The sequence below is a fragment of the Bubalus kerabau genome, chromosome 3 (assembly GCF_029407905.1).
Source record: "Bubalus kerabau isolate K-KA32 ecotype Philippines breed swamp buffalo chromosome 3, PCC_UOA_SB_1v2, whole genome shotgun sequence".
NCBI classification, from domain to species: Eukaryota; Metazoa; Chordata; class Mammalia; order Artiodactyla; family Bovidae; genus Bubalus; species Bubalus kerabau.
Window position 1 is genome coordinate 35,987,519 of NC_073626.1, and position 17,168 is coordinate 36,004,686.

At 41.6% G+C, this 17,168-nt stretch overlaps 1 protein-coding gene across 1 annotated transcript in view; it reads left to right on the forward strand.

Moving 5' to 3' along the window:
* TRERF1 (transcriptional regulating factor 1) overlaps positions 1–17,168 on the forward strand; it is a 209,787-nt gene that overhangs the window by 82,308 nt on the left and 110,311 nt on the right. The window contains exon 3 of the mRNA XM_055571403.1: positions 3,959–4,041. The gene's annotated coding sequence lies outside the window, so the exon portion shown is untranslated. The remainder of the gene's footprint in view (positions 1–3,958; positions 4,042–17,168) is intronic.

Consider the following 17,168-nt stretch of genomic DNA (forward strand, 5'->3'; position numbering starts at 1 on the left):
CAAGGGGTGTGCCGTCTACCCCGAAACTCAGCAGACGGAACACTTGCCAAGAGAAGCTAAATGCAGTGAACTCACAAGAACACAGATTGCTCAGCAAGTTGGGACTCAAATAGGGTGCTCAGAGCGGGGGAGCAATGGGGATGAGGGAGGGGATGAATGTCCCAGCACTGGGACCTTGAGGGGTGCATGGGGTGGAGCAGAGCATGCATGTGGGAAACAAGAGTGAAGAAGGATCCTTCCAGTTACATAAGGACAGCAATGGGTAAAAACAGTGCTGTGAGCTATTATAAATACTCTCCACATATTCAACAAGGAGAGAAAACAAGATCAGAAGAGAGAAGAAAACAGAAGATGCTAAAAAAGATTCCAGTGGAACTTTTAAAGCTGAAAGATACAGCACTGGATACAAAAAAACATACTGGATGAGATTAAAGTAGATTAGACACCAACTTGAAGTCACGGCAATAGAAACTGTCCAAGAAGAAGCACAGAGATATTTAAAACAAAAGCATAGCATTGACTTGTGGGACAACATTAAGTAATCTAACATATCTGTAAGTGAAGTCTCAGTGGGAGAGGGAAGAATACTTGAACAAATAATGGAGGAAAATTTTCATAATTCTGTGAAGACTATAATTCAATGATTGGAAAACTGTGACTTGCAAGCCAACTATGGCCTGGAGCCTATTTTTGTATGTAAAGTCTTATTGGAACAGAAAAACCATACAAGACAATGGTGTGGGAAGGTTCATCTGGATGTGTCCCCTGAACCAGGGGGGATGCTAGAAGGTCAGTTAGAAGACGTTTATTATATTAAATTTTAGGAATGAAATGTTGAGGCCTTGGACCAGGGTGAAGGTATGAATATAGACAAGAAGAAAGAGAGATGGAAGATTTCAGACCCCAACTGGGATTTGACTTGCTGCCTGTGAGACCTGGAGCAGGTGACTTCGTTTCTTGAGGCTCAGTTTCATCAAGTGTAAGCAGACGTTCAGAACACTGCATGGGACTAGTGTGTGAGGGTTTTAACTTGGGTTGCACCCAGCACACAAGTGTAAGAGGCAGGATTGGTGACTGACGGGGAGGAATCGGGAGCAGAGAATGAGGACCGGAAGGGTTGAATGTGGGGGCCTGGGAGAGTGAGGCAGCCCAGACAGAAAGGGGTGGCACTGTGTGGGGTCCCAGCATTCTACAGTTGGAAGAAGGCCCTTCTCCTAAACCCAGGCTGCCACGGGCCTGTCCCAGAAACCCACAGCCACATGGACTGTGCGTGTCTGAGCCCACGGCCTCTCAGCTGCGACCTCAGTGATGCTGGCCTGTGACCTGCTCTCTCTCCCGTCAGGGTGGGCACTGGGTGACGTGAGGGAGACCTGTGGGGGTGCTGGGTTTCAGGGCTGACCCTGAGAGACATTCTCCACCGTCCCCACTCCCTCCAGTCCCCCTCCTGTCTGTCCTTGGTCACTCAGGAGACAACCTGCCTTCAGTGATTTCAGTCCCTCGCTCAGCAGCAAGCCCACTCAGGTTCTCACCTCCCCCGTCGTGCCATGATCTCCAGCTGGGCTCATCCCAGCTAGGTTTCCTTCTACTCGGAGGAGGACATGCCCCTCTTCCTCCTGGCCAGAGGGAACCTTCTTCCTGCACCCGGGGACTCAGTCCTTCAGTTCCTGGGACCTCACCCCCTCCAGTCATGCTGCTGGAGTCTTTCCTCAAACCTTCACCCCCTCTTTGTCTTTTTCCTCTCTTCCTTCCCGTTCTTTCCCAGACGGAAAGAACCTACCCTTGGGTTTTGGTCCTTTACTGAGGCAGCCCGCTCAGGCCAGCTTCTGCCCTTGGGAGGTGTGAGGGGTGCAAGGGAGGATGCAATGGGTTTGCTGCACAGGGCTCCTGCTTCCACATGAACTGCTCTCCCCATGTCACCTGTGGTCTCCATGTGACCACACCCAACAGACACTTTGGTCCTTATCTTTCTGGAGCCTTTGCTACTTCTGACACTGTGGACAACTTCCTCCTTCTTGCAACTCTCTTTTCTCTTGCCTTCGTTCATTCTGCAGATAAACCTCTCAGCCACTATTTCTTGAGCATCTCTTGTGTGCTGGGCTCTGGGGCATACCATAATACCAGGTCCCTGCTTTCAGGGAGTTTCTAATCTAGTGTGAGGGGAGATGGATAAAAATATAAATAAAAGTCAGGTGGTGATGAGTGAAACAAGGAAAGATACACCAGGGAAGGGGGATGGGTGCTGGGGTTGTTAGGAGGGTCTTACTGAGAAGGTGACATTATCATAGAAACCTGAAGGAAGTGAAGGATGCCTGGAGGAAGAGTGTTCCAGGCAGGGGACAAGCACATGCAAAGGCCCTGGGGTGGGAGCCTGCTTGGGATGTAAGAGGAAGCCACTGTGTGTGGAGGAAACTGAAGGGCAGAGTAGAAGAGAAGGGTTCAGGGAGGAGGCTGGGCCAGGTCGTGTGCGTCTCGTGGGACATTTCAAAGACTTTGCCTTTTACTTTGAGAGAGATGAGACACTCTAGGATTGTTTTGGGCTTCCCGGCTGGTGCTAGTGGTAAAGAACCCGTTTGCTAATGCAGGAGACATAGAGACATGGGTTCGATCCCTGGGTCGGGAAGATCCTCTGGAGGAGGGCATGACAACCCACTCCAGTATTCTTTCCTGGAGAATCGCAAGGACAGAGGAGGCTGGCAGACTACAGTCCATGGGGTCGCAAGGAGCTGGACACGACTGAAGTGACTCAGCACGCACACGGGAATGTTTTGAGCAGAAGAGTGATTTTTAAATGATCACTTAGGAGGCTGTGGGGAGCCTAGTGTATTAGTCTGCTAGTATTTCAATAACAGAGTACCACAGACTGGGTGGCTTAAAGAGCAGGAATTTATAGTCTCATTGTTCTGAGGTCAGGAGTCTGAGAACAAGATGTCTGCAGGGCAACGCTGCCTCGCAGGCTCTAGGGGAGGATGCATTCCAGGCCTCTCTCCTAGCTTCTGGTAATTTCCTGGCTTGTGGCAGTGTGACTCCAGTCTTCACATGGTGCTGTCACTGCGTAGGTGTCTGTGTCCAAGTTTCCTCTTTTTGTAAGGACACCAGTCACATTGGATTAGCGACCCACCCTGCTCAGTGTTGAAGATCAAAATGGCAGTCCACTCCAGTGTCCTTGCCTGGAGAATCTCATGGACAGAGGAGCCTGGTGGGCTGCAGTCCATGGGGTCGCAAAGAGCCGGGCACGACTGAGCAACTAACACACTTACTGCTCAGTGTATAATGTACGACCTCAGCTTAACAGCTCATGACATTGGCTTCGACACTATTCCAGATAAGGTCATGTCCTGAGGTTCTGGGCTTAGAACTTTCATGTAGGAATTGTGGGGAGACACAATCCAACCTATAACCCAATTCAACCCACAATATATGGATTATAAACAGGCAAGGATGAAAGTATGGGGACCAGCTAGGAGGTTAGAGCAATATGCTAATAAGAGAAGCTTTTTGGACCAAAGTGGTAACAGTGGAGATGGTGAGAGTCTGCATGTATTTTGCAGATAAAACTGACATCATTTGCTGATGGGTTGGACATAGGGTGTAAGGGAAAGAGGGGAGTCACAATGACTCCTGGGTTTGGGACCTGAGTGACTAGAAGTTTAGAATTGACAGATAAAACTGACATCATTTGCTGATGGGTTGGACATAGGGTGTAAGGGAAAGAGGGGAGTCACAATGACTCCTGGGTTTGGGACCTGAGTGACTAGAAGTTTAGAATTGAGTGTCTTTCTTTCTTAAATCCTCTCTTCCCCCAGGAACCCTGCAAGGGCCTCTCACCAGGCAGGTCCTTCCACTGCTGGGTTCTTCAGGGCTCCTCCTTAGCTGCTTCTTCAGTCCCTCCTGGTTGATATGATCTGTCCCCATGGTGAAGCCAGATATCCTGAATGTGCTTTCTGGGTCACCCCTACAGGCCCTGGCTCTGGAGGATGCTGAAAGAGGAAGACACAGAAGCAGGACGACCCTGAGAGATTAAGCCTCTTAATCGTGAAACAGGTAGCTTCTCTGACATTCTGGGTGTTTGAATGCTCATTTCTTTGATCCTTGTGGTGTGGAAAATACCCCACAGATTGGAGGTCAGCTGCACTGGGCCTGGACACCCACATGCGTGTGTGCATTCCAGGCAGATTCTTTACCTTCTGCGCCACTAGGGAAGCCCCCTCAGGGGTGGATATCCAGGCGCAAATGGAAAATACCTGATCGACCAAGAGATGCGCTCTTAATATATTCTCACTTGGAATATATTAAAAGGGATGTTTCTACTTTAGAACCCAAATAGGGCTTTTCATTGATTTGAGTGAGTGAAACTTTGCATTATTGGGTCAGCTACATGGAACCGATCGTTGGCTGTGGGAGCTGGAAGGAGCCCAGAAACCCTCCAGTCAAACTTTACCCTTTCTGGAGTTGAAAAGACACAGGGAGATCAAGTGACTTGCTCACGGCCACTCATTAGTTCATGAAAGTGTTTCTTGAAAGTCCGTTGTATTTTTTCAAGAAAAACAACACAAAACCACTGGAAACAGGGCAAAGCAAAATCTGAGCAAGTGCTAGGAAAAAGCTGTGGATGACTGCTTATTTCCCATTTCGGATTCTTTGGGGTTGTGAATGTCATAAAACGGAACTCAAAGGGGCTCCCACAGCACAGGGAATTAAATTAAGTGACTTGTACCAGCAAAATGCAGAGATGGGATGGACTATAGGGTACATGTGTGATAGCAGCTCAACTTGTCATCAGCAGTCCAGTTTCTTCCCTTGTCTCAGCTGCTTTTCCATGGTGTCAGTGCATCCTAGGGCTTGCTTTTCTCCTGGAGGCAAAATGGCCACAGAAGTTTCTGAGCTTATTGTTGCATACCCCTCCAGCCAGAAGGAAAGAAGCATCCTTTCCAGTAACTCTTTGAAAGACTGAGAAAGTATCTTTTCCAGAAGTCCCTCCCCAGAAAGCCAACCCTGGCATTTCATTGGCCTGAACTGAGTCATATGTTCATTCCTTAGCCAATCACAGTGGCTAGGTGAACACCCCCTGTTGATTGACAGGGATGGGAGCTATTTCCTAATTGGCTTATCTCTACACTGGGTGATATGTCAGCTTTCCTCAGAGCACCTGGGTTGGGGAAAGCACAGGTCTGGATACTGTTGTGGGAGGAGGGAAATGGACGTGGAGGGAATGACAAATGATATCTATTATATTGTATAATCTATAGACTAGCTACTAATTGTTGGGGTAACAGTGAGAGGAAACCCACTCTTAGATAGTGGAAGTCTGAATTTTAAAGTGTTTAACATAGCATAGTTTCAGACAGAACCTTCTCAAACAGTTCCCGTTGGAAGTCTTGCAACTGATCTGCTTTTCAGTATGTCTTAGAACATAGGACTTTCTGGGAGGTTAACTATGACTTGTATAATGCTGTTTTATTTCTAATATGCATATTCAAACTTTTTATAGCCAGAATAAACACTCTACTCGAATTCTGAGTTAGTGGAGATTAAATTACAGTAATGAAGTTGCTCTTCTATAACCTCATCTATAAGATGGGAATAAGAAAAGCACCTTCTTTATAGGTTTGTTATTAGCATTAACTGAGGTAATCCAAGCAAAGTGCCCAGTGGCCCAGTAAATGTTTTCTCTATTAACTTCATATAACTCAAAATATTGTCATATTTACATGTTTATGTGCATGGTTAATCTAGGAAATTAACTCTTTACAACAAATATATGTTACTGATTAGCTCAGTTAGAGACAAGGTAAGTGAAGGTATTAAAATATTTAGTGTTTATGGATTTTAAAACTTTTTTTTAGAATTAATTTTTGGGGAAAAATTAAATAAAGAAAAATTTAAGTAGCACACTGTTAAATTAAAGGTAGCTCAGTTGGTAAAGAATCCACCTGCAATGCAGGAGACCACAGTTCGATTCCTGGGTCAGGATGATCCACCGCAGAAGGGATAGGCTACCCACTCCAGTATCTTTGGGCTTCCCTGTGGCTCAGTTGGTAAAGAATCTGCCTGCATTGTGGGAACCCTGGTTTCCATCCTTGGGTTGTGAAGATCCCCTGGAGAAGGGAAAGGCTACCCACTCCAATATTCTGGCTTGGAGGATTCCATGGACTGTATAGTCCATGGGGTCACAAAAGAGTTGGACACGACTGAGTGACCTTCACTTTCACTTTCATAATCCCTGGAAAACAGGGAATTTTAACTTTACATATTAATGTATTCTTGGTTGAAAAACAATCTTGTAAGTAGCTGAGAGCCTGTTATGACCAACTGATTTCCCTGCCGCCGTTCTCTGTCTGGAGCTCCTGGACAGGCAGGTGGCCCTCCTCAGCTTTGGCTTCCCACAGCTGAGCTTTCCTGGGTGGATGGGATAGACTTTAGGATCATCTGGATTGGGTGAGATGTTGCAGTAGAGAGAAGCTAGCCGTGGGCTTTTATTTCAGTGGAATTTTATCTGATAGAATGCTGTGGATTATTCTCAAGAGCCTTGGGTGCCATCAGGCTGACCTCAGAATTCTAGGAGCTGAAGGGTCTTGGTTTGGGGTTCCCAGATCAGTGGTGGGAAGAACACAAGTTGGCACAGCACCCTGAAATTGATTTCTGAAATGTGAGGTGATAACTGTGAGGATGCAGGGTGGGTAGGGCTCAGTGAGGGGCTTATGGATGGAGGGAAAAGTTCCAGAGTGACCAGGAACTTACAGACCACACATTTATAAACTGTAAAAATTTTCATTCTCCTCCCTGCTGAACACTGACTTAAATTTTCTGTAGGTTGTTTGTTGCCCCCAAGACTGGCTGGTCACCATGGTGATAAAGTAGATGAGAACTGGTGATAACTGAATGACTGACCTTAAATTCCTTGGTTTGGAGGATGCTGTATAGAAGTGATCCTCAAATGTACAATAGATCGCCTGGACCAAGAAACTACAAAAAGAATTGAGGGGATTAGCTTAAGGCTACCAATTTTTTTTTTATTTCGCTAAGGAGGGACAATTTCATAAAAGAAAGGACCATCTTGTTGCTAAAATAGTAGGAAAGAGATAGTCTAAGGAGTGGAATCTTTACACTGAAAACATTCAGCTTTGGGAATGATTATTGCGCTCTTCTTATTTTTCTGGCAACACCTGTGAAAACAGTGTTAAAGGTGGATGCTTCCTTGCAACTGTGCCTAACAGGTGTTGGGGATATAGGGAGTTACTATGCACCTGTACGGAGAAAAATCATAGTTTTAGGAAGCTTCTCATGGAGCCTAGGCATTCACTGACATCATGTCTTTATTAGATTTAAAGGGACAGGAGAAATTCACTTAAACACAAGTTTTGATAAGCCCAACTCATTTTCTAAAAGAAGAGGAGCTGTTTACTCTCAAGTCATTAACTTAGAATTGTTAGTTTAATTTTCCACTGATAGGAAGAAGATCTTGCAATAAATAAATAGTTCAAATGAAAAGACATGTTAGTAGTTTTTTCCTTTTCCACCACTTATCACTGAAAATGGCAAATTTGTTCAGTTTCCTTTGGCTTTCAGTGGTGTGCTGTGTTTCTGTGTGTGCGTAGGCCCTGGCTCACACACACACACACGCACACACATACACACACAGAAAACTTAGTTTGGTCTGAAAGGCCTCAGAAAGGAAAGGGTACTTTTGAGAAAAGCAATGTGTCTACCAGTCAGTTGCTAATAAGTGTTAGAACTTGTAGCAGCAATTACGTCTTGAAGCTGTCAAAAGAGGGTGACTTTTTAAGATGCCTTTGAAGTCATTAAAAAATAAAAAACACCAAACATACACCCAACCACCCCTAGCATCCAAAATAGCAACAAAATGTTTCTCATTCTGCTTTGCTTCACCTGCCTGCATGGCTTTGCCGCAAATACGTGTGGCCTTCCAGCCCAGGATTAAGCTTCTGTGTGGGGCCATGACTGGGATGAGGGGAGCAAAAGATTGCTAGCTGTGTCTGTGTGAAACCCTGAATGGAATCGTGGAATCTTAGCGCCAAAGAGGGTTGTGAGGTTTCTGCCATCCTGCCAGGCTATCCTGACACTCATCACCTTGACTGAGCAAAGGGCACCTAATCCTAACATTTTGTGGATCTCATGTTTCATGGATCTTCTGTAGAATTCAAATGTGTCTTCCTCAAGAAAAAACAGGGCTGCCTGGGTGGCGCTCGTGGTAAAAGTGCATGCGTGTGTGCTAAAGCGTGTCCCACGCTTCAGTCGTGTCCCACTCTTTGCGACCCTATGGACTGTAGCCACCAGGCTCCTCTGCCCATGGGTTCTCCAGGCAAGAATATTGAAGTAGATTGCCATGTCCTCCACCAGGGGATCTTCCCGACCAAGGGATCGAACTCACGTATCTTGGGGCTCCTGGATTGCAGGTGGATTCTTTACCGCTGAGCCACCTGGGAAGCCCAGTGGTAAAAGTACCCTCCTGCTAATGCAGGAGACTTAAAAGATGCTGGTTTGATCCCTGGGTTGGGATCAAAGCAGACCACTCTAAGCAGACACTCGCGTCTCAGTGATTCCCTGTTCCCTGCCTCATTCCTGGGTACGGTGTCACTGGAGCCCTATTTGTCTTGTCCCGTATGCTCATATGGCACCATCCCTGCGTGGTCTAATAGACGCTCAGTCTTAACTGGTTCAGACTCTGCGCCACTTGCTTCTCCTAAGGTGAATCTCCACAGCAGGCTATGCCGTCTGCACAGCTACAGCTTGGTGTGCTTCTGGGCCGACATTACCACAACCCTCTTGTCTTAGCCGGCTTGGGCTGCCATAGTGCCAAAATATCATAGACTGGGTGGATTAAATAATAGAAATTTATTTCTCACAGTTTTGGAGGCTAGGAAGTCCAAGATCAAGGTGCTGGCAAGGTAGGTTTCATTCTGAGACCTCTTCTCTTGGCTTCTAGGTGGCTGCCATCTTGCGTGCTCACATGACCTCTTCTTTGTGGAGAGAGGAAGCTCTGTGTCTCTTCCTCTTCTTCCTTTGGTTTTTTTAAAAGAAATTTTTTTGTTTGATGTGGGCCATTTTTAAAAGTCTTTACTGAATATGTTACAATATTGCTTGTTTTAAGTTTTGCTTTTTTTGTCTTTTTTTTTTAAATTTTATTTTATTTTTAAACTTTACATAATTGTATTAGTTTTGCCAAATATCAAAATGAATCTGCCACAGGTATACATGTGTTGGCCACTAGGCATGTGGAATCTTTTAGTCCCTGACCAGGGACCAAACCTGCACCCCCTGCATTGAAAGGGGAAATCTTTACCATAGAACTACAAGGGAAGTCCCTCTTCTTATAAGGACACTTTTCCTATCATGGGGGCTCCACCCTTGTGGCTCATTTTAACTTAATTGACTCCTGAAGGCCCCGTCTCCTGATCCCATCAGATTGGGGGTTAGGGCTTTAACATAAGAATTTGGGGGCGTGGGGACAACAGCCCATAGCAACGCTCCTGGAAGGTCCAGGAGCCCTGCAGTAAGCAGAGGAGGCCTTAGAGTTACAAGCCTCCCTTGCTGTGGGAGAGGTGCAGCGTTCCCAAGCTGGAGCAGATGGTTCTGTGGACTAGAAAGTTGGACGACATTTACCGCATAGCTGGAGGGAACCTGCAGGAGCCTGGTGATCTCCTTGTCTTTTCAGAGCTTCGATTTCTTAGTTTCATATGTCAGTGGTAAAGTTGTGGTTGCCAAACTTGGTCAGCCTCAATGAAATCTGGATGGTTTAGCACTCAGTATTCCCATGAAGTATTCTATAACTTGGTGGGCCTCTGAAAAGGAGGCTCTTGGAACCAAAGCCTGGGAAAATGGGTTATTTCTTAGCACTTAATCATTTGGGGCATTTCTTCCTGTTTCATGGGGGGAAGAAAAGGCAGTAAATTACAGTAAAACTGCTCTCTGTTTCATGAGAGATGAGTAGCTTACAGTGTCATTTTAAATGTATACAAACACAGTAATGTCCACATGGACAGAGATGTGCACACAGAAACACACACACACACATGCCAGGTGGAATTTTTTTTGTTGTTGTTTTTTAAATTTTTTTAATGGAAGGATAATTGCTTTACAGAATTTTGTGGTTTTCTGTCGTACATCAACCAGAATCAGCTATAGGTACACCCATGTCCCCTCCTTCCCGAACCTCCCTCCCATCACCCTCCCCATCCCACCCTTCAGCCTATCCTTTGAAAATTCTTTTAAACTTTCAAAGAACCAATAATTTCTGTGTTGTATAAAATGTTCCAGGGTTTAGAAGAAAGATGGAAAACCTCCAGATCCTATTTTCAAGCAAACATGACCCTGATAACAGATCTGGCAAGTCCCCAAAGGGAGGCTCTATTACCAATCTTGCTTAGGAATGTGAAAATATGAGATAAAATTCTAGTGAGTAGATTTCAACTCTAGAGCATGTGAGTGTTCTACCATACCCAAGTCAGTTGTATTCCTGGAATGTAGGAATGGCTTCATATACATTATATTTTCATTTGATTCACGAAATGGTTTAAGTAAAAATATGTAATGATCTCATTAATATCAAAAGTACATTCAATCAATTCAACTTCTAATTTCAGCAAACCACTTAAAAAGGAGGAATGCACTATGTAAGATGACCATTCCTTAATCTGATAAGGAAAATTGAGTTCGTGGAGTCCACTGGCTTTGTACTTTATTGGAGCCCCAGAAAGGTATCACTGGATATGAACTGAGATCAAAGCAAAAAGCCAATGCAGAAAGTTATCAAAATAGTAACTTTAGAGAATAAATACTGTAAAGAAAATAATAAAATAATCATTAACTACAGATTGCTTAGTTGTAAATTAATAGTTAAAGAGATTTGCTAAAATCCTTATTTCTAAATGGTGAGATTAAAATTAAGGATTTGGATACTTGTGGAATTGGTTCATGAGTCTAATGCCATTCCTTTCAAAAGTCTCATCAGGATTTTTAAAAATTTCACCATATGGTTCTAAGTCTATTTGGAAAAATACGTATATGAGAACCTCAAGGGGAATTATGAAAATGGTTTTGGAGGAAGGGAGTTAGATCTACTGGATATTAAAATATATAGCACTCTCAGATATTAAAATGCATTATGAAGCTTTTGTAATTAAAATATTGTGGTGCTAGAAGAAAAGGGGGGAGCAGATAAGTGAACTAGGATAGTTCAGAAATAGACTCTCACAGATATAATTTAATAAATTATAAAGAAGTCATCACAAATCAGTGGGAAAGGGAAAATTATTCAATAAATAATTTCGATGCCTAGTTAGCAATTTGGAAAAAATCATTTGACTTCATCCAAATGAATTACAGATGGATTAAACAATTAAGTGCAAAATGTAGATGCATAGGAAATCAATAGAATTGAATATTGCTTAGAAGCAAAAGAAAAACACTAAAAAGGGAAAAGAATTGTCCATCAAGGTACAGGATAGTCAAAGATTTCTTCATGTAAAAAACAAATGAGAAAACAATAGCCTGGGAAAAGTAACTAACAGAAATTATTCTTTCTTATGTGCTCAACAAATTAAAAAGGAAGACACTGAAACCTGGGTAGAGCCCTTGAAAACCTAAAGAGAACACTAAGCAAATATGTGGAAAATGTTCAATTTTGCAACAAGAGATATGTAGATTAAAACAGCAGTAAAGTGCTATTTTAACAAATTAGCAAAACAACCCATTTTTTAATGATAACCCCAATTCTGATGTTATTACATTATTATGAAGCCATTTTACAATGTATTAAGGAGCTATATTATTCATTCATACATTTGATCCAGTAATACCACTTCTGTGGACTATCTTTCCACATCCCCCTCCAAAAGAAATAATGCAAAATATTTAATATGCTGTTTAGACAGTGATGCTTCCCTGATGCATTATTTACAAAGCAAACATACACAGACATTCACACAATTAATGTCCAGCAGTTGGGTAACTATAAAATTAAATAGTTCTTCTCTCAGCATAATACTCTACTATAATGAATAATTATTTTCAGGATACGTAGCATTGTGACAAGATATTTACAATATAATTTTATGTGCAGAAATTGCAGTATAAACGGTGGCATAGTCTTACTGTAGAATGTAACTATATCAGCTGTGCTGTTAAAATGAATGAACCATAGCTGCCATGACAGCACAGAAGCATCTCAGGAATATAACATTAAATAAAAAAGCAAGTTGCACAATAGCTGCGGTGTGATTCCAATTACATAAGGTTTAGATGCACACAAAACCAATGATACAGTGTTTAGACATCCACATTCATGTGACAAGACCTGTAAGATCAAGTGAGTGTAAACAGAGATTCAGAATATTGATGGGGGGCAAGGCTAGGATGAAGGAGCAGCCCATAGAGTGAGCTAGGAGCATGGTAAAAATCTCTTCCTTATGCTGGTCTGTGGACACACCTGCATTTATTATTGCTATTTTTAATACCCTTCATATAAACTGCAGATATTTAAAATGCATTTAATGTTAACTAAAGGAATATTAAAACCAGTATTCACTGATTACAATTGGGTACAAAATGTGTATCCCTAATAATGATGGTGGTCTTCCCAGGCAGCTTAGTGGCAAAGAATCCACCTGCCAAGCAGGAGACTTGGGTTTGATCCCTGGGTCGGGAAGATCCCCTGGAGCAGGAAATGGCAACCCACTCCAGTATTCTTGCCTGGGAAATCCCATGGACAGAGGAGCCTGGCGGCCTACAGTCCATGGGGTGGCAAAACAGTCGGTCACAACTTAGTGACTGAACAACAGCAATAAAGATGGGACGGAGTGTCCAGGTAACAGTGATTGTCTCCTTCATTCATCTTCTCTCATTTCCACATTTTCAGTTATGTGCTTACATTATTTTTAAAAAAGGAAAGGAAAATTGAAGACAAACGCAGTTGTAGGATGACGTAAGCTTCCTCCATTGGAGGGTGTGCCATTGCTCAGAGGGTGGTGGACTGATTTATAGCTTTGAGGCAGAAGGGGAAATGGATTTCAACTGTAAAAGGAAAGTGTTTGAAAAATGGATCAGTCCATCAATAGTTACTGAGCATCTTTCCTGTAAGATAGCATTGGCTTCGCCTGCCTTCCAAAAAAATTTTGGACACTGAGTTTTGATGAATTGCTGAAATGGGTGAATTAGAGAAAGGCTGGTGTTTCTTTGAATTCCTTTAAAAAATTGTTTTTTAGCTTCATTGTTTTGTCTGGTTATAAAAATAATGCAATTGATTTTAAATAGTCTTACAAAAAATATAATAGAACCTGAAGTAGATTAGACATTTAAACTATATCTCAGTTGAAATTAAATACAGGAAATAGAGAAGCCTGTTAAAAGACACCGCAGGGATTTGATCAGGAAGTTCTTAGGAGCTAAGACCCATATTTTCTCAGTAAATAAAATGGCATGGAAAAGGATGGGGGGCACTATGTCATAAATTTTACAAGAGTCAAAAGACATTAACCAAATACAAATGTTAATCTTGTTTGGATCTTGATTTAAATAAACCAACTGTAAAAAAGCATTTATGAGATAACTGGAGAATTTGGGACACTGACTGGATATTTGATACAAGAAATTATTAATTTTTAGGTGTGATATTGTTATGAGTATATTTTTAAAATACATGCTAAAGATTTTTGGCAAATGAAATATTGGATATTTACTTTAAAATAGTACAGTGGAGAGTTTGAGTATGTTAACTATAAAAAGTCCTTATGTCTCAGGTATATTAATCCAGGATTTACCTTAAAATCATCCAGGGATAGGGGGCATCTAGAGATATGGATGAAATATTGTCAGCTATGTATAATAATAGGAGCTGGGCCGTGGGTAAGTATATTCTTGCTACTTTTGTGTATGTTTATTATTTTCTATAATAAAACATAAAAATAAACATAGAAAAGTATAGAGAAGGAAGTGAAAGTTACCCATAATCCCACCACTGGGAGAGAACTACATTTTGATAAAAATCTCACTGTATTTTCTCTGTATGCACTTATGTATACTAACTGTGTTGTTTTGTACTCTGCTTTTTTATATTGTGGTCACTGTTGTGCACATTTAGATAATTTAATGATTTAAAAATATGTCTATTTATTATTCCAGTATGTGAATACACACACACATGCCATCGTTTATACATCTAACAAGTACCTTACAGATGAGTATCTAAGTTGTTTCACTTTTTTCACTATTCAAACAATTCTATGTACTTGCTTATTTCTTTTGACAAATACGGAGAAGGTCAAAGACATTTTAAAAGCTTTTTTTCCCTATCATGCCAAACTCCATTTTATTATAAGCTCAGCCACATTAGGTGCTATATTCACAATCTTGTAAATGTTTGCCAATCTGATAAAAGGATAAAGATTCTCTTATTCTAATTTGCATTTATTAGTGAATTTTCATAAGGCATGTTAGTATTTTCTATTTTGTAACTGGGTGTTTATATCTTTTCCCCCAATGATTGTATTTATCCCTCACTTATTGTTTCCTAAGTGCTCTTTACATATTAATAGTTACAAATATTTCATATATTATGTAAGTTGCAATATTTCCTAGTTTGTTGTCATTTAAATTTGGGTCATTTTTGAACAATCATTTGTCTGGAATTGCTTTAGTAGATTTTTGAATGTTATACATCTGTTTTTTTTTTTTTTTTTTTTGAGTCTTGTAACTTTCTAAGTTTTAATTTTTGTTACCTTATTAAGTACTTTAATAGAGATTTCATTACATAACATGCCCTCTAAAGTTTGCTTTTTTATTTTAATAGCTTTATTGGTTATCAAATAAGACATGTTCGTGGTGGAAAGAATACACTTGAAAATTTACCTTATACTTTATCATACAGTGCATCAGATAAAATTTGGTAATTTACTTTTCAGTAATTTTTCTATATGTGTGTATTAGTTAGAGTAACACTTGCTGAAGACACAAAACCCCGATTATAACTTCACACAGTAGAGGTTTCTTACTCAGTCCAGCATAGATGCTCCTGATTGGTGCTCAGCCCTCCAATGAGCAGTTCCATCTTATGACTCTTTCATTTGCTAGGGCTTTGGGGTCTCTGCCTCTATTGAGTTAGCCAAAAGGTTCGTCTGGGTTTCCTGTAACATCTTACATAGTTGGCAGATGAAAGAAAAGTTCCCACCTCAGCCTGGGAGTAAGCCACCTCTCCTCACTTCTGCCTCTATTCCATTAGTGGGAATAGTCACATGGGGCCATCCAGATACAAGGGATGCTGGGAAATGAAGTCCCTGGCTGGGCAGCCATTTTCCAGTGAAAACCTTACAGTCTGGAAAGAGGAATATGAATATTTGTTGGACTTTTGGCTGAATCTGCCACCATTTATTGCATTTATAATACATATAAATATATACCATATAAGTACGTGTGCTCAATCGTGTCTGACTCTTTGCCTGTAGCCTACCAGGCTCCTCTGTCCATGGAAAATTTTCTTGCTGGAGCAGGTTGCCATTTCCTTCTCCAGGGGGTCTTCCTAACCAAGGGATCGAACCTGCGTCTCTTGCATGTCCTGCATTGGCAGGCAGCTTCTTTACCACTAGTGCCATTGGGAAGCCTGTATAGATATAAATATGCATTACATTTATAATACATATAAAGTATATGATATATATTTTCTTTGCAAAATGGAATTATCCTACTGAGTGTTGAATTTTAGCATCATTTTGTGAGCATGTCCCTGTGTCTTTAAATCTTTTTCAAAAGCATGAGTTTTAATGTCTACACGGTGTTCCTTGTATTTCATTTTACCATTTTTCTATTATAGTACAGTTAGGTTTTTCTAGATTTTTATTATTGTGATTAGTGCTGCTATAACTGTCCTTGTGCATAAATTTTTGAGCATTCCTCTGATCATTTCCTTGGGGAAAATTCTTGCTTAGTATTAAGGCTGCTGATATATTATACCAGATGGCCCTTCAGAAATTGGACTAATTTACACTGTCATCAGTGGTGTTTAAGGATTCTTATTTCAGAGCACCCTTGACTGTCCTGGGCATTATAGTTGTTTTAGATTTTTGTCAATTTGTTGAAAATAGTTTTGCATTGTTGAATTTGAAAGCTTTGCTTAGTCATGGGTCTGAACATTTTTTCATGTGGTCATTGATAATCTTTGAGTGTGTGTGTGAATTGCCTCTTTGCATCCTTTCTCATTTTTATTGTGCAGTGTTCCATCTTTTTTCAATCACTGATAAGAGATTTTCATGCAGTGTGTGTATTGACTTGTCATATGTTAGAAATGCATGTATGCATGCTAAGTTGCTTCCGTCGCGTCCGACTCTTTGCAACCCCATGGACTGTAGCCTGCCAGGCTCCTTTGTCCATGGGATTTCCAAGGTAAGAATACTAGAGTGGGTTGGCATTTCCTCCTCCGGGGATCTTCCCAACCCAGCAATCAAACTCGAGTCTCCTGCTTGGCAGGCAGATTCTTTACTGCTGAACCACCTGAGAAGCCCATGTTACAGATATTTTTTATCTAACTTCTTGCCTTGATTTTCTTTTGTAACCTAATTTTTTTAGATTAAACTCTACAGTTGAAACCCTGATGTGTGATATCACACCTGCTGCATCTTCCCAGTTAGCAGTACTCCTGAGGTTAAAAAAGCAAAGCAGATTCTTTTTTCTTATGATCCATCATATGGTTTGAATGCTTTTAATGTGAGCTTTAGTTATCTGGGAGTGAGGGGGTTTCATCAAGAAAATAGACTTCCCCAGAAGGATTTGGGGTGCTAGTCTAAGTCACCCATGGAGATGGTAAGACCTCCTTCTTTATCTTCCCAAGATACTTAGGAGAGGCAGGAAGACAGGTGATATCTGACAACCCCATGGTTTTAGCTGAGTGAGGAGCAGCAGAGGCCCTCTGGCTATTTTTCATGTTAGATCTTATTAAAAACACATGTAGTAGCATGGCGGGGCCCCGCGAGCTGAGTTGTAGTCCCAGCTCTTCCACTCACTCACTGCGACCCCGTGCAAGTTTCTTGTCCGACCAACGCCTCAGTTTACTCCTCTGCATAATGCTCGGGGTAGTTTCTTTAAGTATTTATTCATTCATTCATTTGGCTGCATCGAGTCTTAGTTGTGGCACACAGCATCTTCGTTGGGTCATGCTGGATCTT